Source organism: Poecilia formosa, unplaced genomic scaffold (assembly GCF_000485575.1).
Source record: "Poecilia formosa unplaced genomic scaffold, Poecilia_formosa-5.1.2 Scaffold362, whole genome shotgun sequence".
NCBI lineage: Eukaryota > Metazoa > Chordata > Actinopteri > Cyprinodontiformes > Poeciliidae > Poecilia > Poecilia formosa.
Genome location: NW_006800301.1, coordinates 406981 through 430047, shown reverse-complemented (window position 1 = coordinate 430047; position 23067 = coordinate 406981). Strand labels below are relative to the sequence as shown.

The 23067-nt window shown below is 38.1% G+C and overlaps 1 long non-coding RNA gene across 1 annotated transcript in view; it reads right to left on the bottom strand.

The window, feature by feature from the left end:
* Positions 1-13195: 13195 nt before the first annotated feature.
* The window catches only part of LOC107833321 (uncharacterized), an 11356-nt gene continuing 1484 nt past the window's right edge, over positions 13196-23067 (bottom strand). The window contains exons 2-3 of the long non-coding RNA XR_001659045.1: positions 19005-19007; positions 13196-13209 (exon numbers count right to left, since the gene is read on the bottom strand). This is a non-coding gene — a long non-coding RNA (uncharacterized LOC107833321). The remainder of the gene's footprint in view (positions 13210-19004; positions 19008-23067) is intronic.

Genomic DNA, 23067 nt, shown 5'->3' with positions numbered 1-23067 from the left:
TAATGGAAGCCAGTCAGGATAGCGGGTGGAACTGAAAGTCAGATAATTCAATCAGCGTTGTAAATATAATCCGTGCTGTCTTTTTTTCATCACTCATCACGAACTGCTCAGTCACTATATTTACGACACTTAATCTTAGTCTTTTACTTCTGTTAAATGATGAGTCACTTGCCCAGTTGTTGTGCGCTTATCTTGTCCCATATCCCTAATAACCAAACTCTACAGTGTTCCCATCAGCTGGGCATGTTGGCTCACATTATAAGTATTAGGGAATTCCATGTGAAGGGCTGATGGGTGCCTGTGGCAGCAGGTTTCAAGTTATGCAAATTTTCTATATTGAGAGTCACATAAGCATGAAAAATGGAGGAGACAAGAAACAAAAGGAAGGCAGTGCACATATTGAATCATTTCATGCTCCAATGATGCTATATTCACTAACTGAACCTGACATTTGATACTGGATTTTCATTCTGTAGCTGTGACAAAAGAAGACAGAAGTCGATCATGTTTTAAATATTTGTTTCAACATGCATAAAGTAATATAACCATTACTTTCTGTTTATCAATTTAGCCAAACCTAGTGCCTTAAAATAGAAGCTTTAAATTAATCCCAGTACTAGTTTTAAACTTGCTGAAGAATAAATTTCTCTCTTTCTCCTGGAGATATTGTTTTTACATAATGGTCTTTCCTGATCATGCAATTTTTTTTGTTTTGTTTTTATTTTTAACACCTTTTAATTGGTTGATGCACAAATCTGCACAGAAAAATGTAAATCTCTTGAAAACAGAACCCATCTTTTTTTTTCTTCCAGTTTATTGATCTATAGAGATGAAGTACATAGACAGCACATTCAGCCATCTGGAAATTGTTCTCGTGGATGTATCAGACTTGTGGATGGCCTTATATCTCTTTGTTGTGCGGTAGAACAACAAAGGCTATGAACAATTATATTAAGTCCATACTTATTAGTAAAATTTGTAATTTTAATCCAAATTATCAAATTGGGGCACCACTTTATTATTGAAGAAATAGCCAAAAAGTTCAGTCTCAAATATAGACACCTGACTGATAAGGCATAGGTTTTAAAATGATAGATGAAGGTGTTAGTCCAATATTGGCATTATATGAAAAGCGATATACTACACATGTCTTGTCAAATACACAAGAGTTTATTAACAAAACAAATTCAACTTTACCGTTTAACCAACAAACTCACTGAGTAGTATCAAAGGTAAATTGGTAAAATATGATAACAGAACCAATAAAATGATGGAGTATTCACAATAAAGTTATGAACATTACCAAACCAGATTTATCCCATATGGAATTTGGAGTGTGTTACTTCGTCTTAAGTAGTTTAGATTTTTATTTTTATTTTTTCAGAACATGTTGTGAATAGTTCACACAGCAATGCCAGAAATATGTAACAAATAAAACTTGAAATAACACATAGAATGATCTAATAATGTCACACTCTAGTATGGATGTGTATATTTGAAGAGCAAGGTTTGTATTGAAAGGTTTTTGTCAGTAAAGCCAAGTGGTTCTGAATTGTTTAAATAATTAGCATAGACAAATTAATACATTTGACAAATGTATTAAAACAAGACACCCTGACCCTAACCCTGTACCCGACCTCTCACCCAAAACGTTCGCTGGAGATAGGCACCAGCACCCCTCCAGATCCCATTAGGGACAAGGGTGTTAGAAAACGGATGGATGGATTAAAACAAGACAACAAAATAACCAGATAGCTGTAGCTAACTATAAAACTTAGAATTTTGTTGATAAATTTCCTGATGTTTAGTACATTCTGTTTGTGCATGTGATTATTGTCAGACTTTTCAGAGTGCGTGTGTCTGTGAACTTTGCCATGATTTTCACTGTTAGCACAGCTGTCCAATTCAAAGAGACACATGGGATGGGACACAGGTGTCACATCACCAGCAAACCACATTCATAATTACTGGACTGTGTTTACTTCATTGGAAGTGGCTGTATCGCCTGATTATCTGGCAATATTGGAGTTTGTGCTTATGAATTCATTTGCATATCCGTTTCCATAGAAACAAGAGGGAACAACTGCAAGCAAGTAAAATTTGGTCAGGTCATTGTACCGTCACCTGCCTAAGTGTGGACAGAGTGGATATTCTGCTGCAGCTTAAACATATTTAACTTTATCTGCATTTATTATAATAGATAATGATGCGTCAGCCATAATAACTAAAAAGAAAACAGGAGTCTTATGCCATCAGAGGAGTAGTTTTAAACTGGGTCAAAAGTGAATTAATTACCAAGTAATAATTTGTTAAATGACTTCTGATGTTAAATGATTTTGCATCATTTATTGGATGAAATTATAAAATTAACAACTTGTAATACAAGAAAACATTTTTTTTTAGAAATGGAGTTAAACACATACAAAGATTCAAATACATGGGCATGGTATAGAAAAAGAACAAATAAAAAAACTTCCGTGCAGTAATCAGATTTCTGCAAAGCATAAATATATATAGAACTGAATGGAATAGAATAGAAAGGATATAACCGTTATTGTCCCTCAGTGGGGAAATTCGAATGTACCAGCAGCAAAGTGACAATTGAAGGACGTAGATTCACACAAATGTAATCTCTGTAACCTGTATGTGTTCACTCTGTAAGACAGATCTATGCTGCTGCTCCTGGCTGTGATACCTACTAAATCCAGTTTGTGCCATATATCTTAGACCCAGGATCCTGCAGTTCATAATGATCACAGATTCCTTAGATTCAAGCTTAATGATGTTCGTGGTACAGACACTGGCAGTAGATGTGCTCCGTACGTTTTCTGGCATTTGGCAAAAATATATAATTTTGGTCATTCTAAGTGACCTAAAGCAAGAAAAGTTTGGTCTCATTTAACTGCAAACAGTAAAAAACAAACAAACAAACATGCATGTCTTTTTATTATTATTTGGTCAACGTAAACGTTGGTACATTTTGTTTCAAATGTACTGTGGGGAAACTGGTCTCTCTGAGTTTGTGCGTGTGTGTAAATGGTAGATTTCTCCTGTGTAAATCTATGATGGACTGGAGACCTGTCCCAGGTGTAACCCACCCACTGACCACTGGATGACTGTAATGATTGAACTGGACAAAAATGATGCAGCACGTGAAGGCTCTTTTGATGGGGAAAAAAAATTATATATATTTATAAATCTGGTGTTTTCAATATAATTTACATTTTTTATTAGATGTCAAACTGGGAATTCTGGAGAAATGCTTAATACTGATAATGCCATGTTGCATAAGCCAGATCTCCATCAAAGGGACACACAGCTCTCTTGGGTAATATGTAGAGTCATTTTGCGCTCGAGTAGAAATTGAAAGCCTGACAGAATTCTCTATGGACAATTCCCAGTATAATCATCAGAGTTGATAAAAAGAAAATTCAAAGGAAAAACCATCTTGCTGTAATCATTTGTATCACGTTTGTTGGAGAGATAAAGTGGCAATGTCCTACTTATCCTGGAACTAGATGAGGCAACTGATTACTGGTCCCCAGGAGGTTCAGAGGTCCTGTCCTGATAGAAACATCATTACTTATTGGGGCAAAAGCATCTTATAGCCAGTAATGCCAGGGCCTTATTTATTAGTGCTGCTCCAGACTCTGACTTTATCTCCAGAGGGTAATTAGGAGCTAAGGCTTGTCACAAAAGGATGGTCCTTTGGGCAGACTGTGTCTACTGTGTTATCATTGTTATAGTCCGTTCTGCTTGGGTTTTTATGAATATGTGTCTCAAGAGGCCTTTGATGAAGTGTAACGGCGGTAAAAAAAAAAAAAAAAAGCAAGGTATGTCTGTAAATCAGAAATAAATGATCATGTAAAATACTGCATATTATTGTTAGGTTGGAGCAGCTGTTAACTGTCCCTCGTGTCCCACACATGGTGAATTGGGAAACGTCAATCGGTTTTTATCTAAATCATCACTGAGTGGGTGTTATTGGTTTAATGTGGATATAACACAGCAGTGTAGTTGCTTACTTTAGATTCATTTCAGAAAAAAAACAAAAAAAACTTAAGATGTTTTTATGAAACATGACCTGCGGTTTCAGGTACACTTTTGTTAGAACTCATTCTGTTTTCATCATTAAGTTGATCCACTGATATGTTAAATTTCGTCTCCACAGCCATGCCTATTGGGCAAATTTTCATCAAGTGAAATCACACTGTCAGATTTTTGCTCTTTCTTTCATGGTAAATTTGCTTTTCCAAGCTACCTTGAGCTACTTTTTTACACACCCATTAAAGCTGAAGTGCTGCATTACCTCTGGTCCTGTGCCTTTGCTAGATTTGCTTTGGCAGGTATTTGGTGACCTCATCATGACCACAGATGTTCAGACGTTTCCCTTTCTGCTTGCAATCAGTGGGTATCTCTTTTCTCTGTCCTCATTGTGCAATACTCTGAGACTCAATTCACCTCTTCTCACCAACAGGTGTCACATCACAATGAAGTGTGGGAATTCTTGTTCAGATATTTGTGGGAATGCAATGGAGAGACAGTGACAGAGTAATGGATGCACAGAAGGGGCTAAGCTGTTTGCGTGTGTGTGTGTGGGGTGGAGGGTCTGTGCATTTAGTTTTACTTGTAGCACCTTGCATTTTGTCATATTTAAGTGGCAAACTTCAATGTATTTTATAGGGATTTCTTGTAAAAGACCATCAGAAAGTAGTGTATAACTGAGATTGTAGGGAAATGATACTTGTTTTTAAGAATAATTTTCTTCAGCATTGACAATGAAGTAGTTTCTCATTCATAAAAATATATGGGGGGAGGAATTGCATACAAGGAAGTACTAGGAAAAAAGTTTGCAGTAACAGGTTGTTGTGGTAATCAGATGCACTTTCCAGGAGGACAATGAGTCTAAAAAGCCAAAAGTATAATTTAGCAGTTTAGATTCAAGCATATACAGTACATGTGTCAATAAAATGTAAACCTAAATCTAATCAAGAACCTGTAACAAGGTTTTCAAATTAATGTTCACAGATCTGCTCCATCCAATCTGACTGGCTCCTGAAAAGACTTTGTAAGGGAAAACAAATTAGCACACCTTTCAGATTTTTTTTTAACATTAAAAACCATGTATTGCTTTTCTTTTGCTTCACAATTATACATAATTGAGTTTACTTATAAAGTTCAAAATAGTGCATTTGGAGTTGTAGCTGTGACGTAACAAAAAGCTACATTTTCCAAAATATTGTATAATAAAATGCAACTGCTTTGCTGACACATGAGAATTTCTGTGAACTTAAAGGTATTTTTTATGTGATATTTTTTCAGAGCTCTGCTTTGACAAGTGGTAATCTAAACCAAACCTTCAAACAATGTTTTTTTTGTTTTTGTTTTTTTTCCCCCATTCGCTTGCTTTCATTCTATCTAGCCATGGCTAACAAGGCAATTGACAGGGGGATATGAGCACCATTTTCAGTGTGGCATTTCCTAATGTTAAACACTAGAGTAATCAACAACCTGCCTGCTTTCCTGCCCGCATCCTTCGCTTGCCCCCCTCCCCTCTACACCACACTCGGCCGCTCTCTCCATCTCTGTTCACGTTCATTTAGCAAATCCATATTGGATTTCCTGATACCCACAGCCAACCAAGTGATGTGTGCGACTCACATTTGGACCACTTTTGTTCCAAAAAGGCCAATTATGCGTGTATATGCCTGCACATCTGCCAATGGAGGAGGAGTGGGACTGCTTGTGCATGCCAAGTTGTATCACTGCTTTTGTGTAACATGGAGACTTTGTTTGTGTCAGAAGACTGATATACTATATAGCCATTTCTTTGCACTTTTTGCTTGGGAAAATATTTTGAACTTGGCAACATTTTCTTATGGAACAACCACAAACCAAGTGCAACTGCTAAATGGAAGAAAAATACAAACTTTTTAGAACATATTTTTATAAATAAAATGTGGTGGAAAATTGGAGTGCATATGGTTTTAGCCCCCCACGGCCAATACTTAGCGCAACCATTCTTTTCTGCAATCACAGCAGTATTAGTATGCCTCCAGTAGTATTGCCTATTATTCACAAAATAGATTAAGTACAGCAGTCAGAGTCTGTTTAAAAATTGATATTTTTAAAATCTTGCAACAGCTTCTCAGTTGGATTTGCAGATTTGTGTCTGCAGTTTGACTGAATCTTTCTAACACACAAGTATGATTTGAGCCAAATCAAACAGTTTGAAGTCTTAAGCAGAACCCGTTAGGTTTTCTTGAAAGACTGTGTCCTGCCATTAGCTCTGGTATTTGCCTGTGATGAAGTCGATAAACAGGAACTTGCAAAACACCGTGGAGTACGAGGAAAAACTGGGTGAAAAAAATTATTATCTTTAGGGATGCCAGAATAAAGTGGGTTGAATATATCCACATATATGCACTACTTTTTTGGTTGATCACATGATGGGTTGGGCACGACAGAGTTTGCCCTACAATCGGTGAGTCGCTGGTTCAATTCTCGGTTTGTCTACCATTGTCGTGTGTGTCCCTGCCTGAATGTGTTGGTCAGAAAGGCCAATGGCTTAAAATGACAGCCTCTCTTCTGTGAGACCGCCCCAAGGCAGCTGTGGGTACAATGTAGCATCTTACCGTCATCAGTGTGAAAATATGCCCTTTGAGATCTCAATTTGATGTATAAAGGGTATTATAAATAAAATGTATTATTATATCTCAAGAAAATTCACTGGAGTTTATGATGGTAATGACAAAATGTGAGAAAGTTCAATGGCTATTTATCCTCGCAAGACACTGCATATATTAGATTAGGAGAAACAGTCAGGCAAGGAGATGGAAAGGGAAAAAAAATAGGAGGTCCTTAAAGCTAGCAAAGATGTTTAGAGTGGAAGTCATTGTATTCAGGTAAAAAATGCCCCTGAATACAATACAAATATATATGTTCTAAATAAAATACATATATGTTTTTGTTGTATAAATTACCCAAAAGCATTTAATGTTGCATCAGTCATTTAAAGAACTGATTTTCTTCTAAAAATCAGGGTTTCCATTTTCCCCAAATCCTTCACAAAGAAAACCTTGACTTTCTTCAGTGATTACATTGCTTACATTTGTTTGTTTATTCCCCACAATTGCTGGGAATAAATATTCCAATGTGTGTGTGTGTTTTTTTGCAGATTGTGAGTCCATCTTACATTTGACACTTGCAAAAAAAAGCCATAATCCTTATATGCTTTCTACAAGCCTCTGAAACTCCAACATGGAAAATTCTGCTCTCTTTATTTGATTTGTAGATTAGGAGTTGAATATGTTATTAGTGAGATTACAGCCAGCCATCGCTAACCGGATTATGATTTAATACAGCTTAATTTTCATGTGGTATCCAGTTCTGCCACCTTTATCTCTTTTTGTCTTTGACTTTGTTTCTTCTCACTATGGTCTAACTCTGTTTGGCAAGAGTGGCTCATGCTGCATGCTATTATTCGAATTCTGGAAAAGACGTGAGTTGATGGCACACGCCAGTGGACACAAACACAATTTTAGACGTAATGTTACTGAATTGGTGTAAGAAGACGTATTCAAATATATCTGCTGGAGGGGGGAAATTTGTGTTTTGAGGCCCCACAGAGTTAAAAGAACCACTAATTGTTTCCAGCTAGGATACAAGTTTGAATTTAGCTAAATAACTCCTTTGAGATGGAAAACTATAGGAGGTGAACAAGTGTGGAAGCACAGACAAGATTGTTTCAAACAGCTTTTGTAGTTTGTAGACAAGGAGAAATAGTGGGAACAAACATGAAAGGCGACAGTAGAAAAAGACAAAATGGCAGAGACTGTGAAAGAAGTTTTAAGAGAAAAACCCTGACAACTGGAGTAGAAGCTATAGCAACCTGCGTTCTTTCCTCGACTGTGAAAGCCCTTTTTTTCTCTCTAATCATTGCATTTTATCCTTCTCTCCGGTTAACTACAACCATGCCTCTTCCTATATCCATATCCTCTTTGGGGTGTTTCTCTAATTTTTCACCCCTCTCCACTGCATTAGGGGGGATTATAGCATTGCTTTAGGGAAACAAAAGGACTAACATGAGGCTTAAGTGGCCAGAACCAAACCAAATCAAACATTGCACTAACAGGGTGTGCTATAGTAATCCCACCATTCAGCGTTCTCTGTTCCCGTCACTTTGCCCTTCTCATTGCCTTTTTCTATTGTTTTTTCAGTTGAGGGAAGACTATCATCTTGCAAGACTTTTTATATAAAGCAGACCTTTATACTCTTCAGAAGAATGCTGAATTGGTGTTAAAACACTAAAAAGTGGATTTTCTTTTACAAATACTGAGAATGAAATACATGAGGTATGAAAGAGTAACAGGATCAACTTAACAGTCCGAACAAGGGGAGGGTTATAACAACCAACCTGCCTGCCTACCTACCGACCATTTCTGAGGGGGAGCTGGAGAGTTAAAAAAATTATCAGGTGGAGCAACTATGTCAATATCACAGCTGGGTTCTGCTTGCAATTCACCACATAGTACAGGACAGAGAAAACATAGTAATGTTTCTCTGATAAGTGTACGGGTGAATTTTTGGAAAATGCTAAGCACTCTCGCTGCACAATACCCTAAAGATACCCATGTTGGAAAATGTGTTTCCCTTGTTCCAAGTGGTGGAGTATCAACTATTTTATCTACAAAATGTCACTCTGGACATTAAGTGGAAAAGACCATAAAAGTAAGGATTGAAAAAGACCATAAAAGTAAGGATTGAAGACAAAATCTACCAAATACAGAGCCGCATGGCGTTTCACAAAAATTCAACTGCACACTGAATGTTTATTTTCACTTCTTAAACGGCGCCCAGCTGCAAGATTCAGGAAGGTTTTGTTTTTTTTAAGTTCTCCATGTCTTGATTTTGCTCTACACAAATTGAATTGGTGTATTTCCTTTACAGAACGCATTATTTACGTTCGATAGCAGGTGACAATAAAGCTCTACTTCATTGTGCTGAGCAGTCATTGTTGCTTTTGGTAACACATATCAATGCCGGTGCCCTCTTGCCAGATTTTATGTTTTATTTATCTAATACATGTTGCATCCTTTTCCATCATACTAATCACCAGAAATTAAAACACAAATTGGTTTGATTATTTATGCAAATATAATGCATTTTGTTGCTAAATTATGTGAAAATAACAAAAAAGGGCTCTTTACAGATCGCTGCAAAATACAATTAATTTTGTTCTAGATTTTCTTTATCAATGGCCAATGTGAGAAATCAAATAAATGGAAACAGAGTTCAGTTATTTAATTCTTGCAAGAGAGACACAAACACATGTTGATGCAAACATCAAAATGACGTCATCGCCAATAGCAAAGTAAAAATGCTTTTTTTTATGTGGAGCAGCTGCATCCTCCTAGGTTGGGTTCTGCTATTGCGCAGACAAGTGGTATGAGTTTTTAACTCACACAGACTCTCTGAAGAAACACAATACATGGAAATTCCCTTTTCTCCTTATTTGTGGCCAGATGGCAAACATGTTGCGCACTGCAATTGTGGTTAACTACAAAGACTTGGGCGCTTCCATCTTCAAAAATATGCAAACGCTGCTAACACTTTGTCACCCCTAAAAATGAGACAACAGAGAGTGAAAGAAGAAAACATTGAGCAACATCCAAAAGAAAATATTCAAGTCTATTTACACACACAAGAGCAATTCTTAGTCCTGTTATATTTTCACTGACTGAGCGACAGTGGCATGGTGCAGTTTTCTAGTTTTCTGTTCCAGAACCGGACAATCATGGAAGAAGGTGGCTTAATTTGTGGCATCACGTTCCTTTAATATGTTAGGGTATATGTGTCCTTTACTTGGCAAATATCTAGTACCAGGATAAACTGGAGTAAGAAGGCAGGCCAGTGCAGGTAGATTGTTGCTTTGTGCAATGGAAGCTGTATTACCTGATGGTTGCAGCCTCCTTCAACAGGCTCGTGTTGCTTGAGAGTTGGTTTGAGGTTTTCTTTTGGCACTACCCAGTCCAATAACAGTGGTAAATAATGGACAAATAAATTTCTGATTCATGGAGACATTATGTTTCAGGAATTAAAAGATGTGCAACTAAGCTCTTGGTACCAGATACCACTGCGCACCTCTAGGGATCTCTGATGGAGTCCAAGCCTCCAGGGCTCTTTTGGCAGCAAGAGGGGCATCATCACACAATTAGGGCAGGTGGTCGTACCATCTCTGGTTTCCTTGTGTGTTGCTTTAACACACAAGGAAATTAATTAAGCGGGTCATGATGTATACTATATTGATCTAACGGGTTTCAGATATGTGCTTTTTTTTTTTTAATTGCGAGCACCTGCAACAATTTTCACATGTGCCTGAAAAACTAAGTAAAGAGACTGTAAAACAAAAATTCAAGGGGAAAGAAAAAACAAGCAGTGTAATGCCCTCAGGCCACAGCATGAAGGCTAAAAGTCTACCTTGTTACTGGGAGTGTGAAAACCATATCACTGCTACCTGCTTTCTCCGCTTTCTCTCTGTCCCAGCAATCTCTTCGCAGGTAAGAGATGTCATGTGGAGAAGATGCTATAGCTGCTCTGCATATGCTATGATAACAAGGTATCAAAATTCCCTCCGGGTGTAGGTGTGTTTGCACTCCTGGAGGTTTGGCGACACATTGGATATAACATTATCAGATAAGAAAAATATGCCTGAAGAACCAAGAGACAAAAAAAAGGAACATAGACAGAAGAAAGGTGTCATAGACATACTCTCAAATTAAATAGTAATTAATGTAAGACAAATTAAACTGCACTGAAGTAAATGCAATGTTTTATATCAGAAAAACTGATGAATTAGCAAAGATGTGTGATGGTTTGATTGAGAGGTTTTTTTTTATTTACTTTGAATAAATAATTTGGATTTTTTCTTTTCTTTTCATTACAATAGAGATGGTTAAAAAGATTGTAGCTTATTTTAAATGGCATTTTATTTATATTTTTCTCTTGTACTGGTTGGCTACAGAGAAGGAAATGTTAGAATTCAAAGTGGGTATTTCTGTGAATCTGTAAAAAAAATGCTGTGGATTATAGACCTAATCACAGAGACTTTGAGGATTTTAATTAGCTCATTAGAATTTCCGATGAAGCTTATTCTGCAAAACTTTTCTGTTGCCTTTTGGATACTGCTGATACTGGAAGACATGTCTGGTGTTTGTACTAGATTTTGAGATTCAACTCTTGAATCCACCCTGCTGCTGTTCTTTTCTAAAATTTGCCCTAACAGCAAAGGTAAAACTCAGGTCATGTATAAAGTAGTTAGACTCAACACTGACCACAATCTCTTCTGGAATTAAAATAAAGTATTTCAAAGTAATTCAGATGCATAAAAAACACATTCAGCTCACACTTGTGCATCCAGAAAATCCTGGAGTCAACAATCAGGAGTCCCTCACAACAGCTGGAAACAATAGAGCAATATGCTTTGGGGGAAGGCCAATGCAGATTTCTCCTTCCACTGTATGTTACTGACAGGAAAATGTCAATTGTTCTATTCAATCTTCCAGCCAGCAATCATTTAGTAATCATTCCTCTTCAATGCCTGGTATAGGCAAGGAAAAAAGGATGAGACAAAGCAACAAAAGGGAGAGTAAAAGAGACTGTGTCACTAAAGAAATAAATGGAGAGATAGCGAGAAGAAAAGAAGACATAAGGGGCGTGAGCAACAGCCTGCCATTGGTAGTTGAAGCGTGTATGGCTTTGACAGGAGACAATAAGCCCAGATGGCAACTCTTAGTTCGTTAACTTTGATGGATATTTTACATTCAGCGTCAAGGCTGAGAAAATTACTGTATCACCTACAGGATATTGTTAGCCATCATTTACTGTATTGTTCTGCTCTGAATGCCCAAGAAGTGTGGCAGTATTTATTGTTGAATATGACGCTTATGGTTGCACAAGATTGTAAGTAAGTATAAGTGAAGGGAACCACCCACTTGGAATAAAGATACTTTATTTAAGTAACATAGCGAGCAAATATCCTTCATTCTCAATGTATGTATAGTGTTGGGTTGTGAAGAATAGAAATGAGATAATGCAATGACTCTGATCTGTCCAACAGAAACTGCTGTCAATATTTTTGTTCAACACTGCACGTCTGTTTTACATTTGACTTGTAATCACCACTGACAACACACGGCAAATATTAAATGGTGTAGAAAAGCACTGCTATGTGTATCATATTCATAACCTGTGACCTGAAGTCCCTTTTCTGTAAGGCTTGGTATTGGATTTCAGGCTCAAGATGCAAAGTTTTGCACCAGTTTGCCTAATGTTTTTCTCAGGTACACGACCATAAAAACTAGGTGCACCCCAATTTTTGAACACATTATTTAATACTGCAGTTTTACAGGTTCACTTTTGTTTAAATTACTGTCAAATGAAGGTAATGTTGACTTGTAAATGGTTAATTCTTTATTTGAGGCAGATTTGCTCCTCGCCTCTCGTCCATTAACCACTGGAGATAGGCACCAGCCTCCCTCATGACTCTACAGGGATAACCATGTTGATGGATTGTTATCCATCAACATGGTTATCTGGATGGGGCAATGGATGGATATATAAAAACACAGTATGTAACATCTACATGAGTATGTTTAATACTCAAATCGATGGGTACCTTCCATGTGTGTACTGCATGACTCATTTTACTAAACAGGTTTTGATTTGCAACAGACTTACTTTTAACACTTTGAACATCTCTACAGAGTATTGGACCGTTGTCTATATGCCCGCAAACACACATGCACACGTACACACACATACACATTCCTGCACCTCAGCAGAGATACACTGATTGGTCCCAGTGCAGTGCCACTAAGAGGAGAAGTTGAAAAAAAAAATCCAGCATGGAGCAAGTTGGGGGACTTGCTCTTTCCCATAACAGACCAGATTTATTGGTACATTTTATGACTTTATGTCTTTTTGACTGACTTTTTGTTGTGCTCATATTGGTTAGTCCCCCCTTTTCTTTTATTAGTGTGGGCAATCTTCTAACAAGCTTAGGACCCCTTGTGTAATTCATCACACTAATAGCTATGGAATGGACCTTCACACATTTGCTTAATCAAGTCCAAGTCAGTATTTTGAGAAGATGCAGAGCTGCTAAATTATCTTCGATTTGCTCTTACAATTATTGCTTGAATTTGACACCTTCACTTCTGAGGTCCTGAAGAAATTAAAAATATTAAATGACCTGTAGCACTTAATCAAATCCAGAGAATCCCAAAGTGCTTCACACTACATTCAGTGATCCACCCATTCACACACAATGTGAAAGAATGAAAACAAAACAAAACAGACTCTGATAGGATCCTGACAAGGACCAAAGGGCCCCCATGCAGATGGGAGGCAGAATGTGAGTTCAGGGACCCAAACCTTTATCACACTGTTGAGTTTGGTATATAGACTATTGTATCAAGTGGTATCCCAGTAAATTATATAGTAGGCTGCCCCAGTCATTGTTGACTCATGGTTGCTATAAACTTTACAAGACCGACTCATTTTAGTGACATAGTGGGAGTAAAATATTGAATAAAATGTTATGCTACATGACTGGCTTTATTTACACGCTTACATTTAACTTATGACACAAGAGGATCATCCATACTGTCTCCAAGTGTATTCTGGGTAAAACTTGTCACCAGCTGTCCACCAACGTCATCATCAGTCACTTGGCAACAGATGGCAAACTAGCTAGAGCATTTTTACAGACTAAGTTAACGTGAGTGGAGCTCCATGGAGCGGCAAAATGAAAAGGATGGAAAAAAGAGGGCAAAAGAAAAGCCAAAAACTGGACGCATATTTTGTTCCTCGTCTTGGAGATGAACCGGACATTTTTGTTGGCAGCGATTCAGACCCGCCAAAACTGCCAGCCCTGCGAAGGAGTCTGACTAGTTACAGGTAGCAACTCCGACATTATTCACAAAGTGTGAGTAAACTATAGACTGTAAGCTAGGCTCGGCTGCCTAGCTTACATCCCCTTTTCTCTCTGTCGGTGGTACAGCGGTGATGTCAAGGACTGAAGGCTGAGTTATTGTTGCGCTTTTAACAGTTCGGGTTGAGCGTGATTTTGAGCCAAGACGGCAGTATGGCGTTTATAGTTAAGGTTTACATTGGAGCCGCCTGGGAGACCATCTTCCAGATCGTCCAGTTTGTGTGACGGCAGCGCGCGATCCGCGCCGACTTACAATCCAGAGGTGCAGCGACACGCTGTCATGTCTATGTTGTAAAGTTAAATTATCATGAGCTTTATATTGCCTACTTTTATCTTTGGATTATTACCAAAATTATTATGTCCAGGTGAGACAAAGATAATAGTCTATGTGTTTGTTGCTTCAGTGCTGGACAATTGTAATTTTTTACTATTTGGAAGCCCAAAAGCCTTCAAATGAATGATAAAGCTGCAGCAAGAGTTCTGATGAAAATTAAAAAGAGATCATATTTCTTCTCTTTTAGCATTATTGGCTTTGTTAAATTCAGAATTTTCTTCTCACATATAAAGCCCTCAATCAAACTCCTTCATACACAAGAGATCTGATTACTCCACAAGTTCCTACATGCTGTCCATGAGGAGCGAATGCAGCAAGTCAGTGATTTAATGCAATCAGCTGGATTTCATTAGATAGAGAATTTATTGAACTAATTTGGATAATTAACAAAGCTTAATGCACTGTTTGATCACTAGGATTAATTTGAATGTGATTGCATTGACTTTTTTCTGTAAAGTGTTTCTAGACGACATTTATTGTGAATACTACTATGTATATAAATTAATTGAAAACAGCTGTGTTTTTCAAGGATATGCTCTTGCTCTTCTATCTTGTCAAAAATGGTATCTGATTTTAAATTCTTACTATGTTAAAACTGCTGTTCATCTTATGTGCAGCAATTTGGAACACCATCCAGATTCAAATGTATTAAGCCAATATTTATTGGGGCCTGCCATAGAAATGCATAGGAGAGCATTGAAATGCCTTGTAAAAGCACTTAGACACAACTAAGGTCAAAGGAAATGACACACTAGGGAACACCCAATTTAGGGCGTAGCTTAGATAGAGGCCAACAAAGGAATTAGAAACTATTAACACAATTATTGTTAAATAGTAAGTAGTGTAAGATAAGAAGTACAGTATTTCAAAAGAGCAGAATAAATCTTATGCTTTTTGAACAATAACAATATTTGTTGTTAATCTGTTGCTAAGAGACGAGTGCGTTTTATAGTAATGAAGTGCTATGAAGTAAATGTCTGATTTTTACTTTTGAAAAAGTGAAAAATTTTAGCATCAGAATGCTAGGTTCCAACCAATGGGCACACTTTTGCAGGCCCATTGGTTTAAATTTCTTCAGTAATGTTCTGAAAAAATAGCTATAGTTTATTGCAATTTACTTAGGTCTTTCAGAGTCAAAACTAAGATGGATACCTGCTTTGCTAGAATGAATTTAATTTTCAATGTTAGCAGTTCATCCACAACCTCCCTGTTTCTTATACAGTTTTGTTTGCATGCCATACAAAACTGTGATATACCGTAGGACCGGGCCAATAGTTCTTTGCTCCACAGATCTATTTTCTGGAAATATCTAGATATTTTTCATCCTTTACATTCACTGTGAAACAATGTCTTTATTCTTCCTGTTCTGGGCTATGAAAACAAATGTCTAAACTGTTAAGAACGTTGAGCTGTATAGCGTATGGAGTTTTCTCAAAGCACAAACTTTGCTTTGGGAAAACCAGCTATATTCAGCTAACATTGAAATGTTGCTAGTAGACACAACGCGTATTTTTGAAAATACCTGTATAATATGTCAACTCAGACATGTCATGAAACATAAATAAACTTAATTTCAGACAGCACATTGTTAGGGCACAGTAGTAGCTTTCTTAATCTGTGTAAGCTCATGGAGGAACAGTGTAATGGAAATTAAAAATCTATGGCCATCAAGAAAAATAAGGACAGAAACTGACTGCCGCGCCTACACTTAAAACAGTGAGTGAGTTGAGCAGGACACATTTGTGGATAATAACACAAAAAGCAGTGTTATTTTTATTGCAAAGGAAAACTACTTAACATTTAAGCATATATCACTGTAAGTCCTTTGTTAACTTTAGTTTAACATTAGATCAGAACCCAGCACCGGCAAATGTCAGATCTTAAATAACTGTGATTGGGACAAGACAAGGAAAAAAAATCCTTGATTGAGTCATTCCAAATAAAGGACTCAAGCACCAGTATTTGCTCTAAAATGTCCTCTTTATCTCTTTAAATGCATGAAGTAGAGTTTGCTAATTCAACAAAGACATTATGAACGCTGTGTTGTAATGAAGGTGACTTTGACTGTAGACTGCTAATGTTTAAGGATGTCGGCACCACATCCTGCCTTCTGTGTTATTATCTCATTTCTCTTACTCTCATGCCGCTGTCTTTATTCTTCTCAATCCTTTTATTGCCATCATTATACAGAGTATAATCTCAGGCCTACAACTGCTTATTGATTACTTGTGAATCCTATGCAGCCACATGGGGTTTCAAGGGTACATGCGAGCAAAAAAAGTGCAACCATCTCCTAGAAATTTGAATTTTTCTGTAAAATACAATTAGCCAAAAACTTTTTTTGACAGAAAAGAATGCCAAACCAATTTAGATCTTAGATTGATTTAGAACATAAATGAATACAAATTAGTGACATAATTAGAACGATAAAAAAATAAGACAATGTTTGTCCGTAGATATGTCTGATATTAAAAACCTGTTTTGCCAAACCAAAATCAGGGTTCTTAAGATTTCTTCTATGTGTGGTTTTAACTACAAACATAAAAGCAAATCGTTAGGACTTTGATGTCATGGTGTCAGTTATTTTCTGGAGGGGGGAGGGGGAGTTATGTGTTTTTACTGTGTTTTTCTTTTTGTGTTCAGGGTTCATTTGTGTTCCATGTACAGTGATCCCTCATTTTTTGCGGGGGTTGCGTTCCGAAAATAACCCGCAATAAGTGAAATCCGCGAAGTAGTTACCTTTATTTTTTACAACTATTACACAGCATAATTAAATACTCTACATTGAAACCAAAGAACAAAACCTGTTTTCAGGTCAGCGGATGTGCGTGTTCATCAATCGGGCCTTAATGTGATCCGGAGTCGTGTCATTAAAGCCGTCTCCTCCAAGCTGCTTTGCGAGATTCAGAGCTGTATCTATGGCAGAGCCTCTGGCCAGTTTTTTTCAGCAGGCATTCAAAGTTTCAGTTTCCATCTCCTGAATGGCCAATCTGTATTACGTATATTTTAGACAATCAAGATGCAGAACAAAATGCACTGTAAAAAAAACTGCACAAAAAAATCCGCGAAGCAGCGAGACCGCAAACTGTGAACCGCGTTATAGCGAGGGTTCACTGTAGTTTCCTGTATTCCCTGTTTACTTTATCCTCATGTGTCTCCTGTAGTCACTGATTAGTTATTCCCTTTACCTGTTCTCCCTGTTATTTAAGTCTGCGCGCACCTTGGTGGGGCATGGGATTCTCGTCAGACATTGTCTGAGTAAGGTGTCACTTTGTCCTGGGTTCAAGTCTAGTCGTCAGCTGAGTAAGAACTGTCTGTTTTGTTAGTCCAAGTTCCTGACCACAATGAGCCTCCGAGTCTGTAACTGCCTTTCTGTGAAACCCATCTTGAAGAATAAAAGCAAAACATCACGCCGCCGTCTACCTTTAAATCAAAGGTAGACGGCGGCGTGATGTTTTGCTATGCCGCCAGATCTCGCATCATGACAGTAGAATCCCACCAAGAGAATTGGACGAACTGAGGTACTCACAGCAGCTTTCCCCGACCAGTCCCTCTCCCACGCTTGGAGGAGGACGAACTGTGGGATTTCTTCTATGGGGATCGGGAGGATTATTCCCCATGGGTCGCCTCCTGGTCGCAGAGGAGAGGACACTCTCCAACCTGGTTCTAGCCTGAGCCGACGTCCCATAATGCAGGGTCTCTCCCTCAACAGTCTGCCACCACCCCGAACTTCCCCGTCAGGGCCACAGGACTGAGCCTTCCAGAGCAGGATTTACTTGATCTTCTCGCTGCATCTTCACTGGCCTCAGCCTCGCTGCTCGGCTCGGGGCTCATTCCTTCTTCCGGCGCTTCAAACAGTTTCGGTGAAGGTCGGAGTATGAAGCCTCCTTGTGCTGGAGCTGCAATAGAGCACTTAGTGGGTTTCCTCTACGGATTCCTGCTGGAGGCTTTTGGCTCGCCTGTTCCAGAGCTTGTACCTGTTCCTGTATTCCCACCGGTTCCTGAGAAGCTCAATGATCCAGTTCTGGAGTTTCTACCTGTTCCTGAGCTTTTACCTGTTCCGGAGGAGTCCTGTGATCAAGAGCCGGTGCCTCCGATTGTTCCAGAGTTCCTACTAGCTCCAGAGTACTTCAGCGTTCCAATTCTGGAGTTTTGGCTTGTTTCTGAGTCCCTGCCTCTTCGAGCGAGCTGGCGTAATTCTGGACTATTGGGCTCTTCCGCCCCAGACGACCGAGCGAAAACTGCATTGGAGGTTGTTGGATTCCGCCGGCGACTGGCTGCAAGACGCCCTCTCAACTGTGGGTATCGTCACCTGTTTTCCTCTGTTTGGACTTTGCGACAACCACCTGGTTGACCGCCTGAAGCTAGGTGTACTCGGCTACAACGTTTTGGTCGCCTGCTGGAAAGACTTTTGACATTATGGCCGCAGACTGGCCATCCGCCTGACGTGGATCGGGCTAACCAGACAGCCATTTGTTATCCATAGGGGAGGCGCAGAAAATGTTTGGAAACCACTGGGGGGGCGCAGAAGAAAAAGTTTGGGAACCACTGTTCTAGACAATAATATACAGCTTCTTTTAATCCTTTGATATAAAGGCACAGTTTATTCCACACACTTTGCTACTCAGTATTGTACTGCATAAACAATGTATTTGTATTTTTTTTCTGCACATAAACATGCTCACAGAAAGACATACTGTATGTCTAATCAGATCTGACTCAGGTAACATATTTCAGGGTTTCCCCCAGAAAACTTGCTAAGCCCAGTGGTCGGGGTGTCGAGGCGGTCCACCGGCGTTCCGTGTTTTTGTATTAAAAGATGTTAAGTTGACCAGAGCTAACGTGGCGGGTTTTAAACTCTTACCTAGAGTTCTCCAAAGGATCATAATTCCTAACAGTAGGTTGATGTAAAACCGGACAGAGGTCCGGTTGTGAGATATTTAGATATTTAATATTTCTGTTTTGTTTTACTCGGCTCATACGTTTCATTCTACACAATGGCATTTTTCTAGTGTCTGTCATGTCACCTGATACTCATCTGTCCACACATCTTCAGTGACATATCTTCTAAAAACACTTTACAGAATATAAATCTAGTCTCGCGGCTGACTGTTCTTTCCACTCCGTTCCACTGCAGCTCTCTTACCTATTTATCTTACTCTCTGCTGCCTCTACCTTCAGAGATGGCATGTTCAGCCACTATATATCATCCCATTCATTTTTAAGCTGTTTTCCTTTGACCTTTTATTGTTAATGCTCTGGTACATAAAAATGGAGAATTCATTACTATTGAAAGAAAAACTACTTTGAATAAGGTATCACTTTCATTTGTGTTATTTTCAGATTTGGATCTTCACTGAGATGGTTTTATACAACAATTTCAGTTTCAGCATTTGGTAAATATGTAAAGTTTCCTAGTGCTACTAGATATATAATCAAAACCTGTTGAAAAGGACTAACAGATGATTGAATCTGAATTCCACCAGGTTAAATAACACCATCACAGAGACCAATAAATGAAGATTTCTAAGACAGAAATGTTGCCCTACTGAGAGGCATGCCCTTGTGCTGTACAATATACAGTATGTGTTCAGTATGTGGTTGGAGCTTCTTAAAGTGTAAAGAGACCATCAACATTTTTGCACTGCTCAAATATTAAGGAAGCCCAGATTTGTTAATGGCAAGCTCCAGGTCACGTGCGGTGTTGGCTGCTTGTTCGTCAAATCAGGTACTGCCTGATGTATGTCACATTTTCCAGGTGGAATCTCGCACCTACATGTACCATATTGGCCCAAATGACACAGATGGTAAGATTGGGAATTTATCCCATTTATTTACAGGTGATGGCTGGCTTCTTGATGAGTCGAGGAGACCGTAATTTGTGAAATTCTAACTATTAGGACCTTTTGTACTGATGCACTATTCCGCTATAACCTGCAGGGGACAATGACTACCCCTTCAGGCTGGCTGCTAACCCTGTTTCCAAGTCCCCAGGTGCATTTAATAATACTCACACCCATTGGCGCTCAACTGTGGCGTGTGCCATCAGCTTTCTAAAATGCTGGTGGTGGTGTGTAAACTTTATTTTACATCTCTGTGGCAACCAAATATTAAATGTTTTCAACTCTCCGTCTCACTCATTGCTTTCTGCTTCAGTGAAATAGCTTTTTTTTTCTTTGGTTGCCATTGTTATTTATGAAATAACATAATTTAAATAAACACAGTCATTCTTGAGCTACTTTGCATTGACCATTTATTTTTGAATGTGGATGGATTTCTACTTTTGTATCATTCAAATTTTCAGAAAAAACTTGATTTGTGGTTTTCATTACCTGCAGAAGAGTATCATCAAGTATAACAGACAGAAATGATGGAAAAATACCACTTGGAATGAATCTGTATAATAGTACTTATGAGATTTACCTTTTGAACTGAACCTTTTTAAGACATTCTCATCGAGTTGCATTTATATTTTGTGTTTTAACCATTTCACAGACTCTTTTCAGCATAGGTACCAGGTTAAAAATATTGTTTGCTTTCTTGTGTGTTTTTATTTTTGTGTATGTGTGGACATGGAAGTTGCTTGTCCTAAATAGGGGCACTTGACAAATGGGCAGGGAGTACCTGATGTTGGTCCATCAATCATCCAGACCTTGGTCTATAGCAAGCAAATAAAATAAAACGTCCCAGTTGCACAGGCAGGAGAAATATGAAATGGAGTGAAGTGACAATGACTGAGGCCTCCAGGTATGAGGGATGGAATTTAACTGAAACACACTGGTGCATGCAAATTCAAAAATAATCTCATGATCATACATTTTCACTTTTATCGCAAGTTTTTCACAGACATGGTGTTTGCAGGCAATTCTTAAAAAAAACTTTTATTTCTGTATCAGAAACTCTGTTGGCTCTGGGTGTGTTATTTTGTGTGAATTCATTTTTTTGTATCTTATGTTTTAACAATATTGGGAACGTAGTGTTGCATGCTTGTGTTAATTTGATACTCAGGTTGATGTATTGTTTTCTGAGAATACTATTTGACATTTTGTTAATTAAGGCTTTAACATACATCACATGGAACCCAGAATATTTTCCAAAAAGTATCCTGACACACATGGTCTCTGCATGTCAGAGCCATATATTACCAAGTTGAATTTGTGTAATAACAATGAGTGGCATGCTAAACTTTCTTGTCAGATCAAACACTGAATTAACTTCAGCAGAAATTTGAAACTTACATTTAACCTTTTTTTGCACTCATCTATTGCCAATGAACTGATGCACACTGATGAAGGCTTAGTTGACTTTATTCTTTAGGCACCTAAACAAGACATTAAAGGTCACAGTTAATATACTACTCTGCACAATGGTTAAAATGTAGCAGTAAACACCACAAATATAGTCAAAGCAAGATGCTTAAAGATGTTTTAAAATGCAGTCAAGCAGCTTATTAGATTATGAGATGTAAACATGTATAACACATTTCAAAGTTTAGGTATTGATATTAATTATTTGAAGAGCAAATTGCCTCTTCTGCCATCTATTTAAAGTTAAGAAACCACCTTTATGGAATTTAATAAGCAATAACTATGATCGAAACATCCAATCGTAATTAATCTGTACAGATGGTAATAATAAGCTTCCATCGGCTGTAATGAATATAAATGAGATCTGTGAATAATAATTTTTTAAAGTGCTTGAATTTTAGCTCTAAATACCTGTCACCTGATCAAGACAACCGAATAAAATACATTTGAGTTAGTATACAGCAGGGGTGTCAAACTTAATTTCACCGAGGGCCACTTCAGCATATTGGCCACCCTCAATGGGCCACATTGACGGTACAAATCAGGAGTGCATCCCAGCTAAAACACACCCCAGACAAAAGGTTGACTTCCCTCATTAAGTTCTGTAGAGGCTTATAATGAGTCAATGCTCCATGTGTGTTAGAGAAGGAATGCATCTAAAGCTGCAGATGGTAGCTCTGGAAAACTAGACTTGGGCACCAAGTCTAGTTTTCCATAAATGTATAAAAATACAATGTTAAAAATAAATTAAACACCACCTCATATTGTTAAATAACTGATTTTATGTATTGAAGTTTTAAATATTACATTTGAGTTTTCATGGATGTAAAATTACTGCTCAGTTTAAAAATTACAATATTTAAATCAGTGTTTAAAGGTAAGCAAACAAATAATAAAAACAAGTCACATGGACAGACATTATAGACTTTACACTGAGATTTAGTCTCAGAGGCAACTGAAATCAATTAATTAAAAAAATCCTTTCTGAATATCATTTCATGGACTCTGAACTAAATGCGTCTTTCTGACCAGGAGCTGACAGCGTGTTGAAGAGTTATGGACGGACGCTTTGGAGTGTCTGGTTAGGAAGTGCATTACAAACCTTTGGTTGAAATGGCGCGTTAAATTCAAGTCTCCATTACTGACCAGAGAAAACTAAAGAGAATGCAACGTTGTGTTAATCCATTTGAGGAGCCGGCAGTTTATCTTGAGGAAATAAATGACGATGCAGAAGTTAATTAGACTGTAACATGTGCAGTGCGCTGCTCAAACACTGCGAAGAATTAAAAACCGCTGGAAGTAACTCATCCAGAAGATTTAACAAATGGAGCCTTCTTGTTGCACGTTACCCAGGAGAGCGGAGTTCTGGAGGAGCTGCAGACGTAACATCTGTCCGTTTCGGAGAAGCGAAACCACGCACGGATAAAAATAGT